Below are 8,031 nucleotides of genomic sequence, written 5' to 3'. Positions count from 1 at the left end.
CGATATACACTGTCAACTACAACAAGAGGTTTGTAACATAATAATCATTAATTAACCCATATAATCTCCAAGGAGACGGGAGCTTATAAAGTTTTACCTGGTAAGGTCCCAGAACATGGAATAATACTCTGGTATCTGTTGAATCCGGCTTTACTAACCTACCTCCTTCGATATTTGAATTTCCTACCGTTAGTTTCAAGTCGTCATTTCGCTTTAAATTGTTCTGTACGACTCCCAGGTTAATGGATGGGGCAATCTCTAATAATCGTTTGGCAGTCGAGTTGCCTATCAACAACAGGGCTTTCCACCCTACTTTTGCGCAGTAAACTCCAAGAATCAAATGCCAATCTCTACACGAAATGTCAGTCCCTAAAAACATGTCTTCCTAAATTTCCGTACTATTTTCACTCATTGCGACTTCTCAATAGATAGAACTGCGTCATCCATGAAGAACTTCGGAGAGTTTTACCAAAGAAAAACCACCAAAAAGCAGTATGTTTTCAGAAGTTGTTATTTTATTTACACTACCAGGGATGGCTACAGGACAAATGTAAGGATGTAGAGGCTTATCTCACGAGGGGTAGGATAGATACTGCCTACAGGAAAATTAAATAGACCTTTGGAGAAAAGAGAACCACTTGCATGAATATCAAGAGCTCACATGGAAACCCAGTTCTAAACAAAGAAAGGAAAGCAGGAAGGTGGAAGGAGTATATAGAGGGTCTATACAGGGCGATGTTCTTGAGGACAGTATTATTGAAATGGAAGAGGAGGTAGATGAACATGAAATGGGAGATACGATACTGCGTGAAGAGTTTGACAGAGGACTGAAAGACATAAGTAGATACAAGGCCCCGGGAGTAGACAACATTCCATTAGAACTACTGACAGCCTTGGGAGAGCCAGTCCTGACAAAACTATTCCATCTGGTGAGCAAGATGTATGAGACCGGCGAAATTCCCTCAGACAGATATAATAATTCCAATCCCAAAGAAAGCAGGTGTTGACAGATGTGAAAATTAATAAGTCACAGCTGCAAAATACTAACGCGAATTCTTTACAGACGAATGGAAAAACCGATCAGTTTGGATTCCGTAGAAATGTTGGAACACGTGAGGCAATACTGACCCTACGACTTATCTTAGAAGAAAGATTAAGGAAAGGCAAACCTACATTTCTATCATTTGTAGACTTTTTGACTGGAATACTCTCTTTCAAATTGTCCAGGTGGCAGGGGTAAAATACAGGGAGCGAAATGCTATTTACAATTTGTACAGAAACCAGATGGCAGTTATAAGAGTCGAGGGGCATAAAAGGGAAGCAGTGGTTGGGAAGGAAGTGAGACAGGGTTGTAGCCTATCCCCGATGTTATTCAATCTGTATATTGAGCAAGCAGTAAAGGAAACAAAAGAAAAATTCGGAGTAGGAATTAGAAGCCATTGAGACGAACTAAAAACTTTTAGGTTCGCCGATGACATTGTAATTGTGTCAGAGACAGCAAAGGACTTGGAAGAGCAGTTGAACGGAATGGACAGTGTCTTGAAAGGAGGGTATAAGATGAACATCAACAAAACAAGGATAATGGAATGTAATCGAATTAAGTCGGGTGATGATGTGGGAATTAGGTTAGGGAATGAGACACTTAAAGTAGTTTTGCTATTTGGGGAGCAAAATAACTGACGATGGTCGAAGTAGAGTGGATATAAAATGTAGACTGGCAATGGCAAGGAAAGCGTTTCTGAAGAAGAGAAATTTGTTAACATCGAGTATAGATTTAAGTGTCAGGAAGTCGTTTCTGAAAGTATTTGTATGGAGTGCAGCCATGTATGGAAGTGAAACATGGACGATAAATAGTTTAGACAAGAAGAGAATAGAAGCTTTGGAAATGCGGTGCTACAGAAGAATGCTGAAGATTAGATGGGTAGATCACATAACTAATGAGGAGGTACTGAATAGAATTGGGGAGAAGAGGAGTTTGTGGCACAACTTGACCAGAAGAAGGGATCGGTTGGTAGGACATGTTCTGAGACGTCAAGGGATCACCAATTTAGTACTGGAGGGCAGCGTGGAGGGTAAAAATCGTAGAGGGAGACCAAGAGATGAATACACTAAGCAGATTCAGAAGGATGTAGGCTGCAGTAGGTACTGGGAGATGAAGAAGCTTGCACAGGTAGAGTAGCATGGAGAGCTGCATCAAACCAGTCTCAGGACTGAAGACCACAACAACAACAACCAGTTTCGGCATCACACGAATGCATCTTCAGGGCCCTGTGCACTCCATGTACAGAGAATCAGATACATCAAAGCATGCATAGCCGGAGCCATCAATACCTGGGCTTCGTGAATTCTAAAACCAATGTACACAACGTGAGGCCTTAAGTTGACTTGGTAGTTAAAGTTCTAACTTCTGTGCTTCCGTTTTAGAATTCATGTAACCCAGGTAGTGACGGCTACGGTTATGTATTTGGTTCTCTATGCATGGAGTGCACAGGAGCCTCAGAATGGAATTCGTGAGACGCGGAAGCTGGTGGTGTAAGAAAAATAACAACTTCCGAAAACATACGGCTACTACGTAATTATTCTTTGTAAGTATTGAACCAGTCGCTGTCTAGTATCCAGGATGAGTCAACAAGACTTCAAAGAATTTCCGACTGTGCCTACTACATCATTCACTTCCCCATTTTGCTGTTGCGTTCGCGAATAGATCCCATGAAAAACTATTGATGGTAAGATTCCGCGTAATCTTGAATCTCTCCGACCCTTTCTTCCTTGTCTTCTCGCGAAATATATGTAGGAGGAAGAAACATATTCGTTGACTCTTCCAGTTAGGTACACTCTCGGAACTTTCATAATAAATTTCATCGCGATGGAGAACGCCCCTCAGCAACGTCTGCCACTCGAGATGACTAAACATTTCTGTGACCCTTACACGCTTACTAAATGAACCTACTGCTTTTTTTGTTGGATCGTCTCTGTTTCCTCTATCAATCAAAAACTAAAAGATAATTTCATGAATGGGGTTGAAATTCAGAGAGAAAAACGTATCAACGTAAAGATTCACTAATGACACTGCTGTCCTCAGTGAAAGCGAGGAATAATTACAGGACTTGCCGAATGGAATGAACCGTCTAATGAGCACAGAACATGGATTGGGAGTAAACCGAAAGAGACGAAGGTAATGAGGAGTAGCAGAAATGAGGTATGTGAAAACGTAACCGTAAAATTGGGGATGCGAAAGTAGGTGAAGTGTAGGAATTCTGCTAGCCTGGAACCAAAATTACGTGTGACGGGCGAAACAAGGCGCACATAAAAAGCGCACTAACACAGACAATGAGTACATTCCTGGCCAAAAAAGTCTATCAGTATCAAACATCGGCCTTACTTTGAGGAAGAAATTTCTAAGAACTTCCGTCTCGAGCAGGGTATGGAAGTGAGTCATGGACTGTGCTGATACCGAAAACCTCAGAATTTTTTGCTTCTTTCGATCGTCGATCAATTGAAGTATTACTTCTGCCACTTGAGGCATCTTCGCGGTTAACCTTCCTCGTACCTCGCTCGTGTTATTTGAGTCATACTAGCGTTTATAAGTGAAAACAGTACCGGATTTTCCCATGGATGTTCTTGCAGTTACTAATACTGTTTATTTACTGTGATCGACTAATTCCGCGTTTATACTTCTGTAAGCATGGTCCTACTCCGTGCTGTCTACAGCAAAGTTTGCTGGTGTAATTAAGGTCCGCCTATCGTCTTGTATGACTATGACGTGTCGGTTTTCTATACAACTACTTTTAGGCGATATGATGATGCCCCAAAAGCTTACAACGTTTCATTGAAATAAATAACTTTGCAACCAGACTGTTTTTCAGTCTGAGATTACTACGATCCTTTATAATTAGTGATGCTGATATTGTACCCTCTCCGGAATCAGAACATAATTTATCTAGCTTGTGGAGGTATTTATCCTAAACCCCACATGTATTGTTTGATAACCAAGTAGCAAGTACAAATAAAACCGTTTTTGCGTCATTCACTTTTTTTTTTTGCCACTACGCGTTTCGATGGTTCACACCATCATCTTCAGGTGAAGAATTGTTTATTTACATAGCTGCTGTTGGTGAAGAGTACAGACGTCTTTTCACAGTACCAGTCCGAGGGTAGTGCGGGTTATATTGCATCTTTTGCTTATGACAAAAATTATTTATTTACAAAAGACACTTACGGAGTTAAACAACATGAATTTCTGACAGTGAACACACTTACAGAGACAGTAGACTCGTGGAAAGTCTGTATGCTGCTGCCCGATGTATGTCCTCTCCATATCTTCACACTGTCACTTCAAAGATGATATACGTGTTATAGATATGCCTGTTTACGTTGGATACAAAGATAAAAGATTAAATGATTTCTATATAAATGTGTTTTCCTTTAAAAAAAATACAAATGGGCTACACATGAATACGGAAATGTGCACAATTCAGTTATTATATTAGGTACTTATTTATGTGTATACAAATATATTTTTCTTCTACTCTTTCAAAATGTGAATGGGCTGTAGCATTGGATACAGATAAAAGATAATATAATTATGTACATAAATATGTTTTTCTCATATTGGAAGAAATTGAATGGGCTGCACCAAAATGTGGACGTGTGCACAATTCAATTGTTGCATTAATTTCTTATATATAATAAGATTACAGCAAATAAATCATGCACATGTGTTGTAGGTTGAGCGTCTTGAGTGTTGAATGGGAATAGTTCCATTATTTGGTGTGCATTGAAACTGTAAATTATGATACTCCTTTAATTACTTTGTCAAAGCTTCTGCAAAAAGGTGGTTGAGCCTGTTTCACTGTTGTTGTTGCGTAGATATTTCCTTTCTGTGGATACAGATTTTTAGTTCTTCGTAGAGAGACATTCTGTGTCCTTTGCCCAGTAGTATTTCAGGGTTGCTGTCCTGTATCTTTTATATGGAAGGCTACCACAGATTTGTGTGGTGGGCGTTGTGTTCTTCGAAACTGGCTTTATGGCCTGTTCGACCTGCGTATTGAGCTGGGCATTTACTGACTAAGATTTTATATATAAAATGAAATTATAAGCAACCAGTTGCATAAAAGAAATTTAATTTCTTTACCGATTTCCTTCTGAAGAAGGGCACTAATTGCCCGTAACCAGTAAAGAAAATAAATGTCGTTTATTTCACTGTATACGACTACAGGTTACGAGGGAATCTTTGAGAAATTTTTTTGCCTGTTTGGAACGCAATTCTTATTTTCTGTCGCTTGAAGATATTGGGAACCTTTTTGGGAGACGATAGCGAGGAAGCGGATTCAATTTGTTAGTGTATTTTTTTCCGCCATATGGTTGTTTTTTTACTTTTTAACTAAATTGTCTATTAGTGTAGGTTTGTACCTAACAGATTCAGGTTTTTGCTTTACGATTTATATTTCATTCTGGTGGTCTCATCACTCAGCGGGATTTTTAGAGGTGTATGAATTATTGAGCAGTGCGCTCGTAGATTGTGAATGTTGGGGTTGCAGGAGGAAGCAGGTATGTTTAAGTCTGTGGTAGATGGTTTCCTGTAGATTTGGGAGACATATTTTTTACCTTGTTTGGAGATCGTTAATTGAAAAAAGTTAATGAGGTTATTTACTTACTACACACAGATTAATTTAATATTCTTGTGCATTTTTTTGAAATCATAAAACAAATAGCTGCAGCTAATGGATATAATCACACGGTAATAGACAATTTAGTTAAAAAAATAAAAAAGTATATGTACAAAACAACCATCCAGAACCAGGAAAATATACTTACAATATGTATCCCCTTCCTTGCTGACGTATCCCAGAAGATTCCCAATATCTTCAAAGGACACAAAGTAAGAACTGCATTTCAGACAAACAAAATTTGCCAAACACATCCTCATAACTTAAGATCAGTCACAACAAATTTTATATAAATGCTCAGCTCAGTACAGAAGTGAAACTCGCCGTAGCTTCTACACCAGATTCAAAGAACAATGCATCACACAAATCTGTAATAGGCAAGGATACGGGACAGCAACTTTAAAACACTATGTACACTGAACAAAGAATACAGACTGTCTGTATATGAAGAACTAAAAGTCTATACCCACAGAAAGAAACTTGGAGAACATCTGCTCAACGACAATAGTGAGCCGGCCGGGTGGCCGAGCGGTTCTAGGCGCTACAGTCTGGAAGCGTGCGACTGCTACGGTAGCGGGTTCGAATCCTACCACGGGCATGGATGTGTGTGATGTCCTTAGGTTAGTTAGGTTTAAGTAGTTCTAAGTTCTAGGGGACTGATGACCTCAGAAGTTAAGTCCCATAGTGCTCAGAGCCATTTGACAATAGTGAAACAGGCTCAACCACTTTTTTAATAAGCTTTGACAAAGTAATTAATGCAGGCTCATAATTTACAGTCTCAGTTCACAGCAATTAATGTAACCATTACCACTCATCTTTCAATAAGTGCCACCTGCAATACGTGTCCATGACATGTTGTGAACTTATTATACATAAGAAAAGATTATAATAATTGAATTGTGCTCAAGCCCATATTCTGGTATAGCCTGTTTAAATTTTTCAGTAAGATGGGAATATATTTATGTACATAAATATGTTATCTATATTTGTATCCAATTCCGCTACCCATTCGTATTTTTAAAAAAAAACATACAATGAAAGTATTTATGTATAAGTATGTAACATAATTATCGAATAATGCACGTGTCCATATTCAGATACAGCCCATTTCTTTAAAGTCATCATCAGTGTTCTGCCAAAAGGCAGGTTTTCACATGGCAGTTTTTCAGGCTGTCTGGTCTTCCGCCATCCTCTTCAGGTCTGCATAATTTCCTCTTCCCTTTGTGCCGTCTGTCATCTTGTATCTGCTTATTCCTCTCAGTCTTCTCCACAAACCAATCCCTCCAAAGCATCTGCTAGCAAGCACTTCCTTCTCAATGAACGTCCCAGCCAGTTCTTTTTCCATTCTCTTACAACCTTCAGCAGACATCTTACCTCACCAACCCTTTCCAATACTCTTTCATCACTCACTCTTTCCATTCAGCTTATTCTCTCCATTCACCTCCACATCCACATCGTAAATGCTTATAACTTTTTTCGTCCTCTCGTCTCAGCGTTCATGTTTCTGCCCCATATAGTGCCAAACTCCAAACAAAACATTTGCCAACCCTTTTCCTTAGATCTTTATCTAATTTGCCACGTAAGTGTCTCCTCTTTCTGTTGAATGTCTCTTTCGCTATGGAAATTCGAGTTTTCGCATCCTGGTGACATCTCAAGTCTCCAGTTATTGTGCATCCAAGATATTTAAATGCACTTACATGGCTAATGGTAGATTGTCCTATTTTAATACTGGATAGTCTGCGTCTTGTACTGATGACCATACTCTTTGTTTTTGCTGTGTTTATTTTCACCCCGTGTTCCACACAAGCTTCATTCAGATCGCTCAGCATGTTATTCACTGTCCGCTCACTTTCTGCCACTAATACCATGTCATCAGAAAATCTTACACTTTCTAGTCTCTTTCCAACAATACATATTTCTCCTTTCCCATCTAAGCCTTTCGCAATAATCTCTTCAAGGTATACGTTAAACAACAGTGGGGAAAGGCAACAACCTTGTCTAATACCTCGTCCAATGCTGCTTCCTTCTGACATTCCATTTCCAATCCTTATGCTTACTTTCTGGTGTAAATATAGATTCTGCATCAGTTGCCTCTCTTTCCAATCTACTCCTTTCCTCTTCAAAATATGCATCAGCTTGTTCCACTGAACTCTGTCAGGAGCCTTTTCTAAATCTATAAAAACAGCAAAGATTTATCTACCTTTTTCCATATATCTTTCCCCTATAGTCCTTAACAGGCCAGTAGCATCTCTTGTTCCTTTTCCCCTTCTAAATCCGAACTGCTCCTCTGCAATCCCTCTATCCAGCTTGCCTTATAGCCTTCTATTCAACACTCTCAGCAGTTAGACTGATGGTTCGATGC

The sequence above is a fragment of the Schistocerca serialis genome, chromosome 2 (genome assembly GCF_023864345.2).
Source record: "Schistocerca serialis cubense isolate TAMUIC-IGC-003099 chromosome 2, iqSchSeri2.2, whole genome shotgun sequence".
Classification (NCBI taxonomy): domain Eukaryota; kingdom Metazoa; phylum Arthropoda; class Insecta; order Orthoptera; family Acrididae; genus Schistocerca; species Schistocerca serialis.
The sequence above is the reverse complement of the archived record's forward strand: the minus strand, read 5'-3'. Positions refer to the sequence as shown.